Source organism: Vigna umbellata, chromosome 6 (assembly GCF_029865625.1).
Source record: "Vigna umbellata cultivar VRB3 chromosome 6, Vumbellata_1.0, whole genome shotgun sequence".
Taxonomy (NCBI): domain Eukaryota; kingdom Viridiplantae; phylum Streptophyta; class Magnoliopsida; order Fabales; family Fabaceae; genus Vigna; species Vigna umbellata.
The window spans coordinates 12228119-12242748 of NC_142170.1; the positions used below are offsets into that span (position 1 = coordinate 12228119).

The 14630-nt window shown below is 29.6% G+C and overlaps 1 pseudogene; it reads right to left on the reverse strand.

The window, feature by feature from the left end:
* Positions 1-11124: 11124 nt before the first annotated feature.
* Positions 11125-13269, reverse strand: LOC124830818 (exocyst complex component EXO70H1 pseudogene; annotated as a pseudogene).
* Positions 13270-14630: the final 1361 nt, after the last annotated feature.

The following is a 14630-nucleotide window of genomic DNA, read 5'->3' on the forward strand; positions in this document are numbered from 1 at the left end:
TCAAATTAAACATAAATACGAAATTTAAAATCACATTAAAAAATATTCTACCGAATAGAATTGACAATATATATATATATATATATATATATATATATATATATATATATATATATATATATTTAAGCCATAAATAAACTAAACTAATGGAAGATGAGAAAAATAAAAGTTATAAATTCCCCCACCAAGACAAACCTATTTAGAACTCTAATAAGACCAGACAACAATAAATACATGAGCCAAATTCTTAGAACAACCAACTCAATAATTCAGTGGAGAAGTCCCTACACTCTTCGGGTTTATCTATATCATAAGATCTTTACAAATTCTTCTAAACACTGTAACCATCAATCGTAGAAATTGGTTAGAACAAAAGATTAAACTATTAGTTTTTTTAAGCGAAGTTTCTGTTGTTTCTAAATTTACCCAATTTTTTTTAAATAAAATCAATTTAATTCTTTTCATTAAAATAATATTAATTTTATTTAAAAAGTGTTATAAGTCAAAATCTGAATTATTTTTTATATTGAAATTTCTTTTAACATGTAACACTCTCAAATTGTTTTAATACCAGACCAAAATTAATCATAAATTTAAATATAAACACCAAATTACTAATTAAATATGTTAAAAAATATATTATTTAATTAATCTCATGTAAAAATTAATAAACATCATGATATTTAAAATACTTAGTAGTTTCTCCATTACGACAGAATCATGGAGCGAGTATATTAAGTGTAAAATTTTGCAGAAAGCTATGGAAAACTTTTGAAGCAGAAGAAGAACACCAAACATTTTCGGCCAAATTAATGAGTGAGATAATGCTGTAATTAAGCTCCTTGTTTACGACGAAGTTTCCATGTCGTTGTCTGCCATGAATGATAACGAACCAATTTAGTTTTATGTATACATCAATCCTTACGTATATATATGTAATTGTGTTGCTATCAATTTGCTTTTCCATTGCTAGGAACAGTAATAGTAATAATAGAGTGGTACATTGCCAACCATGAACATGGCCTCTTAATGAATCATGATTCTTCGGGCGCAGACTTGCTAAACAATTACGAAATTATGAGTATAACTATTTAATGAGATTCCTAAAATGACATGCTTTTGAATTAGTATTTGTTAATGATAAAAACGTGTTATATAGGGTTTGTAATGTTAATTATGATTCTGTCATGGATTATAATACATAATTATACTATTATTAGTAAGATTATGCAACCTGTGAATAGGTAGAATGAAAAAGATATATTAATTGTGTCTGTCACGTACAGAACTTCAAATCAGCATTTTCTTTTTGCCTTTTTAGTTGTATTATATATTCTGTTTAACATTTTCACGTTACACAATGAAGGATTGATAATAATAACAAAGGTGGATTAATACAAAAATATAACAAATATTATACCCTTTTTGTCATCAGATTTATCTCAGAGGTAGTTAATTAGGTATCTCTCTTTCATGGCAAAAAAATGGAATTATCCTATTAATATTCTTTGATTTGCTTTACGTGGTGGGAATAAATGCGTTGATATTCATGCAATGCATATCAAAATGTTGCACATGGACTAGTTAAACCAAGGTTCATTTATAACTCATTTAGTGTTCAACCATATTTTTAAACAAAATTATATCTAAAGAAGATATTACCGAAAAAAAAATATCTCCCATTACTGAAAAATTATTTAATCCCGTGATTTCCCCCCTAATTATTTTACTAAAAAAAATTGCTTTAATGGACATTTTTGCAACAAAAAAAAGATTCACACAAATTAGCATTTTTTTTACCATAAAAAAATAAATGTATTGAATAAGGACAATACAAGAAACCAACAAAGAAAAAATAAATAAAAAGTGTATACTTTAACACTTTTATCTACTAAACGATATGTGTCCAAAAAAATTAATGATATTTATCAGTTCAATAGAGACAATCCAAACCAGAAAAACAAAACATAAAACATCCAGAAAAAAATAGTGTGTATAAAAACGTATGTAAAGTTTTGTAAAATTATAAAAGTTAAACAAGAAACCAAACTTTGATGAAATTACGTTATTATTTTCATCAATTCACTTTGTAAGCTGGTTTAATAACTAGTGACAACATTAGATTCAATAATTTTTGTTTTGATTTGTGATTTGTTCTTCTACTCCATATTTGCTATCATTATTTAGCGATACTAACAATAAATGCGTATTAAATATAACCAACTTATTATAATACTTTAAACTTGTATTTATAGATTCCGAAATAGACTTTAGATTAGCACCGACTTAATTACAACTCAAATGATAATAATTTTGTTTAAGTTTAATGAAATCGTTCATAACATTAATCTTCGTTTAGTCCAATTAATTGGCTAATCAATTAGATATTTTGAAATTTCAGACTTGCAAAACCCTTCGATTTTAAGCTGATAAGACAATTATACTATACAAATATCATAAAAATAAATTTTAATATATGAAAATTTATTTTATTCTTAGTTGATGTGATATTCCCTACACATTTATCCATTGATTTGATTGTGGATTTTTTGTTCAAGTTGTTTGCTTTGAAATTAATGGGCTTGTAAGTTGCATGGTGGATGAAAACGTGGAGTTGCTGCAGCATCCAACAACCCACAAGGGAAGTGGTCAATTTCAGTTTTAGTGTTCTCCAAGTACATTTTAAATAATGAACACATTTAATTTTTTTCCACCCATAGCCGAACTATTGGATGAAACTTCAATTATTATTCTCTTCCTCGAACCTATTAATTTTAATTTTAGCCATAACAAAGGATATATATTGATGTATTCTAATAATTTAAAATCTCACAATATGGATGTTTTTTTTTTACAATATTAAAATTAATAGAAGACACATTTCTTTCCAGAGTACCATATAGAAAAATTAAGATGAAATTTATCAAAATCACTATATATATTTTACTTGATTAATCTAATTTCAGTTCCTTTAGAGTTGCTTTAGAAATAATTTAACTTCTTATTTATGTTCACCGATAGAGAAAATAGATTTTTTTTCTGGGGGAGTGCAGGACGTATTTTCGACATGTTTCCTAAAAATATATGTATATTTTTAAGCTTTAGACCTATATGAGTATTTAAATCCACGAATTTTGGTTTAAATTTTATCTAAAAAAGAAATATAAAATTATTATATTTAATTAATGCTAGTTTGCATTTCAATTAAGAAAAACAAATTAAGGAAAAAAAACAAGAATTCGTTTGAATGTTATAACTGAAAACAAACCCTGTCTTATTGACTGCTGATGTATTTTTTTTTTGTACGACAACTATCATGCATTTATTTTTTACATAAACTTATGTGACTGTAAGATGAGAATTTTAGTTGTACTTACTCCTGTATGTATTACTATGTAAACATTGTGAAATCTTTAATTTTTATATTCTTTTTAATATATGCTATTTATTTATTTAAAATAAACTTTAATACTAAATACCGATTTTGAAATTTACAATTAAAAATACTACAAACACTGAAATTCAAATTTAGTTGTTCATGGATTAGGAATAGCTTAACACGTTACGTGTATGTATTAATGAATGACTTTTATGTGTCATGTGATTTTGGGTTATTAAAATTTAAATTATTTATGAGCTGGTTAACATTTGTATTAAATACAAGAAAAATATATAAAATATTAAAGAAAAATATTTTTAAATTAAACAATTTGATAATACAAACAGTATAAAAAATTTTATAATTACGGATGAAATTTTATGGATGAAAATAAATTCTATCGTTTTCTCTTTTCTTGGTGGCAACACAACTTTAACCTCGTTACATTGGATATTGCTTCCTGCACCACAAGTATACTAAGTACAGCCCACAATAAAAAGGAAAGAACTTAAATATCCTTCATCGCCACTGAAATTTCTAGCTGCACCCCATAGTAAGAGAGGAAAAAACTTAAATATCCTTCGTCAACACTACTGCAAAGGAAGAGGAGAGAAGAATCGTTGCAGAGAAAATTTAAAAAAAAAAGCGCAGAAAAAAACTTGATCTGCAACTCATGTAGGGATGTTTCGAAAAATTCATTCTCAAAAAAGTTTGTTCTGAAAAATCGATTCGAAAAAATTATTTCCAAAATATATTTAATGAGTTTCGAAAATAATATTTCAAAAATTTTACAGTGTAAAGTTGATTTAGAAAGTTTCCAGAATATATATTCGGGAAGTTAGTTTTACAAAGGGCAAAATGATTACATTGAAAATTTGAAGGGAGGAAATTGTGAGGGTACACCAAGTAATTGCTGTTTTTATTATTGGACCGCTATATAAGTATAAGTAGGAGTGTTTCCTCTAATACTTCCAAAAATTTTACTTTTAAAATTTCATTATTATCCTACACCTTTAATTTTATAAAAAAATATATTTTTAATTTAATAAATATATTGTTATTCTTTTTTTAAAAAAACTCTACACACCTTAATAATAACTAAATTTAAAATTCAAATATTATTTAATATAAGTTTATATTCTAATAATTATTAAAATATAATTTATGTTATAATAATAATTATATTAAAAATATAAAAATATAATAATTACAATAAAAATAAAAATAATAACAATAAAAATAAAATTATATTAAATAAAATATTTAATATATTTAAACATATTAAATTATATTAAAATATTAAATTAAATTAAATAATTATTAAAATTTAAATAAAAAATAAAATTTTAAAATTATTATTCATCAAATAACAAATAAAATTATATTAAATAAAATATTTAAATATACTATATTATATTAAAATATTAAATTAAATTAAATAATTATTAAAATTTATATATAAAATAAAATTTTAAAAACCATTCGGCTATGATATCCGATTCATAACTTATCGAATATGTATATCGATTCACAAATTTTTCAAAATTTTATTTTTTTAAAATTTTAATAATTATTAAATTTAATTTAATATTTTAATATAACTTAATATATTAAATATGATTTTAAGTATTATTTTTATTTTCATATTATTTTTTAATTTTCGAACTATTTTAAAAATATAAATTATGTTTTATTAATTATTAAAATATAAAAATATAAGAAGTAATATTATAAATTTTATTTAAGTTTAATATTTATTAAATTTTAAATAAAAAGTAAAAATATTAACGTATTTTACAGATTTTAATATATAAATAAGTTTTTTAAAATTTTCATTTTTATTTAAAATTCAATAATTATTAAATATATTTTAATACTTTATTATAATTTAATATATTTGAATATATTAAATTAAATTTATTATTATTATTTATTATTATTATTATTTTATTTTTATGTTTTTAATATAACTATTATTATAATATAAATTATATTTTAATAATTATTAAAATACAAAATTATTTTAAATAATATTTAAATTTTAAATTAAATTAAATTATTATTATGCTAGTAAAAATTGTTTTTAATAAAAAAGAAAAGAAAATGGAAAAATATTTATTTAAGTTAAAATTGAAAGTTTTAAAAATGTGGGAGGTGAGAAATGTCAAAATTTTTAGAAGATGAGATCTTGAAAAAGATGTAGAATGAAACACTCTGTAAACCGAAAGAAAACCCAAAAAGGACCCAACGTCAAATATAATGTTCAGGCATAGATATGACACTTTCTTCATGCATCTCATTTTGTTTCTTTCTGCACCCCATATAAAAATACCTCCTTTTTTTTTTTAAATTTGAAAGTGAAAAATAACTTTCCAAAATGGCTTCTAGAATATACAACATACAAATAGTTTTTCTTTTTTTTTTAAAATGGCTTTCGTGAATTAAAAGAAAAAATAACTTCTGATGTTTTTATTTTTTCTTTGTGATAATTATCATTTTGACGTGAGTTGCAGATATTTCAGGATGTTTAAGGAATTAGTAGTGATGACTATTAAGAATGAATGTGTGTTTCTTTTTATTTGATAAATATACACATGATGTAAATTTTTTTTATAATTTTTTTAACATAAAATTTTAGTCTGATAATAGGTTTTATAAAATTTTATAAAACTTTATCCATTTAAAATATGAATTACGGATTCTGAAAGTCTGATATTAAAAAATTAAAATCAAGGGAGAACAAAATTAAAAATGATCTAATTTTGTTAAAAGTTATAATGTCTTTTAATTATATAAATAAAAGTGACTTATTTTTTATATGTGGTGTGGTGTGGACCGTGTAAATTAAAGCACTCAGTCCGAGTCAGATCAATTAATAATCATTGAATTACATGATGTTACCTGATTTATTTTAATTTAATCTGTTTATTTAATTAATTACTTTAATTTAAACTAAACAGAGAAATGTTAGGTACCCCTATTTTCTTATTAAATTTCTATAGCAACTTTCCACAATTTCTAAACCAATTAACCAAGCTGTGGAAAAACTTCTCCACAATATAAAAAGTCAGAATATTTATACCTATATTTATGTTCATTAATAATATAAGTTTTTGTTTATAATTTCTATCATCATTTTTTTTCCTTACAGCAAAATTAAAAACTACTTCTAAATTTCGAAAAATTTAACTAAAATATTTGTGATATATCTAAACAAAATTATTCATTTTTTTAAACTATAAAATCACAATTTGAAACAAATTAAAGTCCTAAGTGAGAAATATTTTCTTAGATTTTTTTTTATTTTTTTAATTTCTTCAGCTTCTTGTTCCGTTTTATTTTATGGCCATTATTATTGAGCACTGCAGAAGGTTAACAAAATATTGTTTTTTATATTTTCAATTTGTACCAAAATATCGAAACTTCATCTTCAATCTTGTCTCCTAATAAATACTACCGTTTTGTTATACTTAATTATGCACTTACAGAAATTAAGAAAGATAAAAATTAACCATATAAATACTAGGCCTAAATTAATCGTTCTTTGTTTATGTCAGTTTCACTTTATACTTTTATATTTTCAACCACAATGTTTTAATGCAGTCAAATTCTTTATAAACACTAATAAATTATATAAATAAAGACAAATATTTCTCGAATTGTATAGCCCATTTTAAAATAATTTATTTAAATAATAATAAATAAAATAAAATAATATGAATTAATTATTCTATATATAAATTTATGTACTCTATTAACATGCGCGCGTATACACATATATAGTTAGTTTGTTTTAATATTTTTTTAATATGTATAAGCTATGATCAAATTTTGTTTAATTAATTCAATTTAATAATAATTTCTCAAGAATTTAATTGAAAAAATACATGTTTACTATACATATATTGTAGTTTTGTTTATAAAATTAAACAAGTATACTACATTGGATAATATAATTACTCTAATCATATAATCAATGCATTTACATATTTATTAAAATTAAATTATTAAATACTACCTTAATTGTTGATTTATCATCTTGTATATTGAAATTGAAGCTCAACTAGTAAATATATTAATTGTGAGAGAGATTTGAAATGATAAATTTAGTAAAATTATTTTAAAACAGAATAATTGTACTTATTTGATTAATGTTAGGGATATGTTAAAATATCTATAAATTTAAGACAAGATTAATATTATGAACTATCTTTTAATATTAGTTAGGTCTCATAAAGGCTAGAGAAATTTTTTGTTTTTTCTTTTCATGTATTTTTATCAAAATTAATTTTTGTATTGTATGACCATCTCATGTAAGAATTGGGCGGTCAACCATCGAGCGAGAAAATAATTGATCGGTCCAGAACAGACATTAATTGATAATATTAAGAACAATAACAACTATTAATGGACAGTTAATAAGAATAATAATTGTTAATTGGAAATTAATAGGAATAATGAAAGTTATTTATTGATAATCAATGTGTTAAACATAATTGTAAGTCCATTATAAGATTTATAAATATATATTTGACAAGAGGTCAGGTAATTAATTCTGATTACTCATCTTTATTACAACATTATTACGCAAAGTTATTGACTCTTTGATAAATACTCACACTCGGTTTGAAAAAGAGAGACGCTGAAAAGTGTAGATGATGATGGGCTATTGTAAAGAATGTCTATTAAACAATAATGTTAAATATTTAAAAAGTATATAATATATAATCTCATATATTTAAACATGCTCTAAGTATGAAAATAAAATACAAATTCTGAATAATTTTTTTTATTGAAATCATGTTAAGTTTAGCATACCAACACTTCACTTAATAAAAAGTTACCATTTTAATTATGGTAAATAAACAAATAACAAATAAAAAGACTGTCGTTAATAGTTCAGAGTGAAAGTAAAGGTCCAGTTGGTTTGCAAACCACAAGCGTTCAAAGTTCGAACAATTTGGGGGTAGTAAAAAAAAGGTTTAATGTCTCGGTAGGTCCCTATTTTCGGCGTGAATCTCAAATAGGTCCATTTTCTTTTCGGCGTCTCAATTGGGTCCCCATTTTTGTAAAATTGTAACAATTAAAGGCCTACTGTCAAATTGGACAAACGGCCGTTTAATTGTTTATTACGTGGCATGGTCAGTGTTTTCAGTAATCATACGTGGAATTAAAAAAGAGTTTTGTATTAAAAACTATGAAGTTAAATCAGCTTTAGAGAAAGGGCACAGTGGTAATTCCCACTTCATCTTCCCCTCTCCTTCTCACACACAACCCGAGTTCTGAAGCAGAGAGGATGAACCCGAACATGTTCCGCTTGAGGAAGCCATGGGTCCTGCGCCTAACAGTGTGCGATTTGTGATTGTTGGGTTCTTCTTTGCAGGTCTGGTTTTTATGCAGGTTCGATTATAGAGCGGGAAGGTGCGGTGGCGTGTGATGGCTGCCATGGAGGTTGGGCAACGGCGAGGAAGCTCGCGAGGTGAGGGAGGTTAGTGGTGGTCGCGGCATGGTTGGTGAAGATCGCGAGGTGATGATCCGAGATGAAGGTGCGATTGGGTTCCGAGAAGAGGACTGTGACTTTGTGCGACGGCGGCGAGATGTTGGTGATGCGAAGACGAACTCGCAGATGGCGGTCGTGGTGGCTTCGAACCCTTGCGCGAAGGAGAAGGAAGGTGGCGGCGGTCTTGGTTGAGGCACCGTTGTGGTCCGTTGATGCGCCGGCGAGAAAGGAAGGAGATGATGTTCTAGCCGTGGCGACGACTTGCGGCATTGGCGGGAGCGGCGGAAGCGGAACGGCAGTGGCGGCTAGGGTTAGGGTTTCAGTGGGTGGAAGATGATAGGGCTAACGTGGCAAGGTTGAAGAGAAGGTGTTTGATACAAAGTCAGTGTGAGATGGGAATCATGCCACGTGTGATTACTGAAAACACTGTTCATGCCACGTAACAAACAATTAAACGGCCGTTTGTTCAATTTGACGGCAGACCCCTAATTGTTACAATTTTACAAAAATGGGGACCCAATTGAGACGCCGAAAAGAAAAGGGACCTATTTGAGATTCACGCCGAAAATAGGAACCTACCGAGACATTAAACCTAAAAAAAATTTGAAGAAAATTATCTCAAGACCCACATAGATTTTTTTACTAGTGGTTTAATCTTTAAGCTTCGTGTATTTGTATTATACTTTTTTAAAATATATATAGTTTGTTTATGTTTTATGAAATATAATTTTTTTTATTCATGATTTTAATGTAAAATTTATGTATTTTTTTATTTTAATAAAATTTCATACTATGATAATATATGATAGATTTTGAAAAATTAATATAATTCAAATGTCAAAGTTTGATGTTTAACATCAACTTATTTAGAATTTGTTTTTTCTTTCATTGTTTTGAGTTATAAATTTATATCATTTTAAATTTCGTATAATTGATTTATTAAATATGTTTGTATCAAAATTTTATGGTATATAATATCATATTATAGAAACTTTAACTATATAACTAATTTAATTATAGCTTATTTATCCCATTTACATATACGAAATATAAAACAAAATTTTATAAATATTAATACTATTAAAAAGATTATTGAAAGTTTCACAATTTTTAATAATTTACATGACATGGGATTTACAACATTTAGGTATAAATTCAGACGAATAAACTCAACCAATAGTTTTAGATAGTCTAATTGTTGGATTTATCGGAAAAAAAAGTTTATGAAAAAAATACAAATACTAATGAGGTTTGAGTCAAACTATATACACTCTATAAAAATTCTTAAGATAATGAATTAATAGATCTTCATCTACTATACCTTTTCATTTGTATCCAATATAAAATTTCACACTAGATTTCCAACACTAATGAATATGTAAATAATAAAAGACACTTGTAACTATCTTATTTATCTTTTTTTTATTTATAATGTCTAAGGTTCTTATCTTTTTGAGAGCCCAGTTAAGACTTAATGACATCATAAACTTTATTATAAAGATAACTCAGTTATATTGGTCATTGCCTTCAATACCAGTAGTGTCTTCGATTGGACAGATACGTAAATTTATGTGTTTGTATTGATATTTTTATGATCGATCGCTTGAGAGTTCTTGGTTCAATTTTAACCAAAGCTGTAATGTACATAAATGATTTTAAATTAGATTGAACTTCATTTTCAACAACATTATGTTTGTAACCCCAACCATCCTATTTAGACTCGTGCAAGGGACCAATATTTTTAACCAACCACATAAATCTGCATATTGTGTGGATCATATGGAAGATCATAAATCATGAGAAATTCAAGCAACCACTTTTGTTTTTGTATACTCTACACTCGATTTTATTAAATGACATATTTAAGAGACAGGTAAATTTTCTTCGATGACATGAGGCTAATACTGGTATCTTGAGGGGTGATAGAGGTCATTATATAAGGACATTTTCAGCTTATACGTGAATGCGTAGTGTTTTATATAATGATTTGTATGTTGCTATGCAGATTTGGATTGAAGTTTTCCATGGTGTGGTTGAAATGTAATTAGTCTTTGTATTATTATAACTTCTTAAAGATAGAAGAAATAAAATGTTAAAGACTTGTAGTTTTTCATATCTTCATAAAAGATAATAAATGTGTTTATCTTCTGGTTTATGTAGATTTTCTTAATAGTTAGTTATTCAACTGTTAAAATGTCAAACGAATTTGGATGCAAAATTTGACAGTGGTGCAACCCAAATAAAATTAGCTTTTGAAAAAAATTGAAATTTGTGAGAGTTTAAATTACAAAATATACTTTATCCTTCCATGGTTGGGGGATTATTCACCTAAAACTTATTCCTTAATCGGAAAAAGTAAATTAAAATAAAATAAGCTGTCTGCATACTGGAGACGAATCTAAGATTCCACTCCACCCACATTCTTGCCTTTACCGTTAACAAAAAAACAATAAAAACAATGTGTGGGCCCAACCGACTGCGTGCTCCAACATCACCGGCGTTTGAAGCGATGCGGTGGAGAAGGAGCTGTCTGCGACGACGAAACGCAACCCGTTAAAATATCTGAGATAGTTTTTTCGAAATCATCGGGCGAACAACCGAAAACCGCATCCGGCCCGAGCTGATATTTCTCCAAAAACACTTTGTACATTGGTTCTAACTTAGTAGCTATCGATGCTTTTATTTCGTCACGCAGATTCGGGTCGGGCACGACCCACGATGATTGTGCCCTGCACGCTTCACGGAATGCGAACACGAAACTCTCGAGAATTGCCCTCGCTTGTTCCGCCGTTGGGTTTTCCGGGGGAGTCGAAAAAACCTTGCTCCATCCAACGCTCTCGTACTTGGAAACGTACTCTTTCACCCTCAGCTCGTGTTTCGTTAACCAATGTTCGCCGAGGATTAACCCTAGGTTCGAGGTTCGCGCTTTTACGACGACGTATTGCATGTTGTTTGCGAGAAACAGGTAGGAAAGCGCAACCTCCTTGTACAGTTCCGCTTTGGCATCGAGTTTGCAGAGGAGCACCAATATCAGCCACGCGATCCGTTCCGCTATCCCCGACGAGCGATTCACTCCCTCGCGATCGCAACTGCGGTAGTAAGACTCCGGCAACGGATTCTGCGGCCAATCGTCAACTATCTCGGCGAGCGCGTCCTTGTAATCGGCGAGGAACGCGATGTAGTTCATGACGTAGCGCGTGACCGGGTGGATTCCACCTCCAGGCACTGGAATCTTCGAAGATTCCTTGTGAATCGCGGATTCAAAGTTGATTAACATCGTCCGAATGACCTCGCCAAGCCTCGCCTTTGAAGCGCACACCTGTAATACGATGGAGGAGGTTGATTCGGACGAGAAGATGGAGTGGATTTGTTGTTGATTTTCACAGATCGCGTTGTACAAGTCCAGCATCCTGAACGTTTTCTCTGTCGTTTTCTTGCACTTCGCCACGTTATCCGGAAAGCCGAACAGCGTCGCCGCGCCATCTCTGCAAATCGCGGCAAAACACGAGTCCGCGATCTTCCTCTCCGCCGAACCGAAAACGTAGTCGCAGAGCGATTTCTCGCCGCGAAACAGAGTTTGTGCGGCAACCTGGATGGAGTTCACCCAGCACTTAATCTTAGACTCCAGAACCCCCCAGTCCATCTTCTGAACCTGAGAAAAACTCAGCCTCTCCACTCCTAAATGATACAGCGCCTCATCCACGATCGATTTCCTCATTATGATATAAATCTTGACGCACTCTTTGCTGTATCCCGCGGAAACCATACACTCCGCAATGGCTTTCAAATCCGCCATGGCGACAGTGGATACCGTGCTGCCGGCGAAGCGGTACTCGTCCTCTGAAAAATTGTCTTCGTCCTCGGAGACACTGCTGCTCCGTCGATCGGTGGAAATGACGGATTCAGGATCGAGATTGTCCTTGTTTTCGGCTAAAATCCGATAGAATTCGGTTTGGAGCCTCTTCATGGCGAGTTGCATTAGGAATTGGGCTTGAACGAGGCTCTCGGAGGAGGAATCGAGTGCAACGAGGTGATGCATAGTGGACTGCAGACTCGTAACGGCCTTAAGGTACTGTTTGGCTTCCTGACGCGTGTTGCTGAAAAGAGGAACGGTTGCTGGTTTGAGAGAAGAAGTTTGGTGAGAAGAAGGAATAGGGTCCCATTTGGAAATGATAGAGCGTGCAATTTCAATGTTTTCGTCCAATAAGGAGTGGGAGAAGGGCTTTGCAGAAGGTGGTGATGGTGATGTTTTAAAGAGGAATAAGCTTTTGAGTCCCATTTTCGGCATTTTAGTTGAGAACAGGGCAAGCCAAACGCCACTGCAACTAAATAATGAGTTTGCGTTTTGATTTCTATTTGGCGTTTGGCTTGGTGTTGGTGGTTTTGAGTTGAGCTTGGCGGGTATTTATAGACCTCAATCACTCCAAGATTCTATTCCTTCCTTAGATGAAAACGAGGGAGGTAAAGGCACGAGGATAGCGATTGCAAACCAAACGCGGTATAGTATAACTGTACAAAATGTTAATCCTTTTTTTTTTCTTCTTTTTTTCTTTATTTTTATTTTTCTTCTGAACGAGTGACCTGCGAGGGAGGGAAACTTGTGGTTCACAATTCGCAACTTTGTTTTCAAATTAATTTCTAAAGCAGCCATCATCGATTACTAGCATGGATATTTATCCACATCTGATGATCAATATCAATGATTTTAATGAATAAATTTACTTTATATATGTTCATAAAACAAAAACAAATTAAGTTATGTTTATATTTACTAAAATACCTCATAATTTAAAGGATAAATTGGTCCACCAATGACTATCAAGAAGTTTGTGTTATGTTATCAATGAGTGAGTAGATGTATATACTCACATACAAACTTTAAATAAAAATAAAAAAGTGGTATTACATTGATATGATTTCAGTTTAAAAAATATTTTAAACTAAAATTATTATTTAATTTTTAAATAAAAGTGAAAAACCAACATTCCTATTTTAGTTGAAATTAGGGAGGGATGAATAAACAAGTCTTATTACACTACTTTCAAGATTATTTAAATACGAATTGAAGATCGGAAAAAAAATTCTTTTTCTAGCCTTTTAATTATACCGCAGTGTGAGATCCCAAGCCTTCTAGATTTTTCTTTACATCTACTTTATTGAGATTGTTTCGGGTATAAGGTAGAAGTCTCTTACTCAAAGGTATAGGGTAGAAGTCCCTTACTCAAAGCAATACAAGTCCTTTTAAAGACCAGACAGACTTCTTAGTGGTCTTCCATCTTTCAAGTTGTGTTCGCTCTCTCTCCTTCTCGTCAAAACCATGCAGACAGGTACCTGTTAAAGGCACACCGACGATCAAGTTAATAATATAATCGATCGGTTAGCTAAGCAAGTGATGTGTGTAATGTGCATCGTGTCTCGAAAGTCATACCTGAAACTTTTATTTATACTAGTTGATGATGAGCCTTTACCTTTCGCTAGCCTAATAAAGATCCAATCACACCTTAATTTGCATTAGAAACTTAATGAATTATTACCGTTCGACAAACCTGAAGGACGGCCAAAGGAGGATGGCCAAGGGAGGATGGCCAAGGAAGGACGGTCATGGGAGGACGACCTTAGAAGGACGACCACGGAAGAACAATCACAAAAAGACAATCACGGAAGAATGTTCACGGAAGGACGTCCACGGAAAAACGTCCACGGGAGAACAGTCACGGGAAGACGGCCCCATGAGGACCGTACCGTATAAAG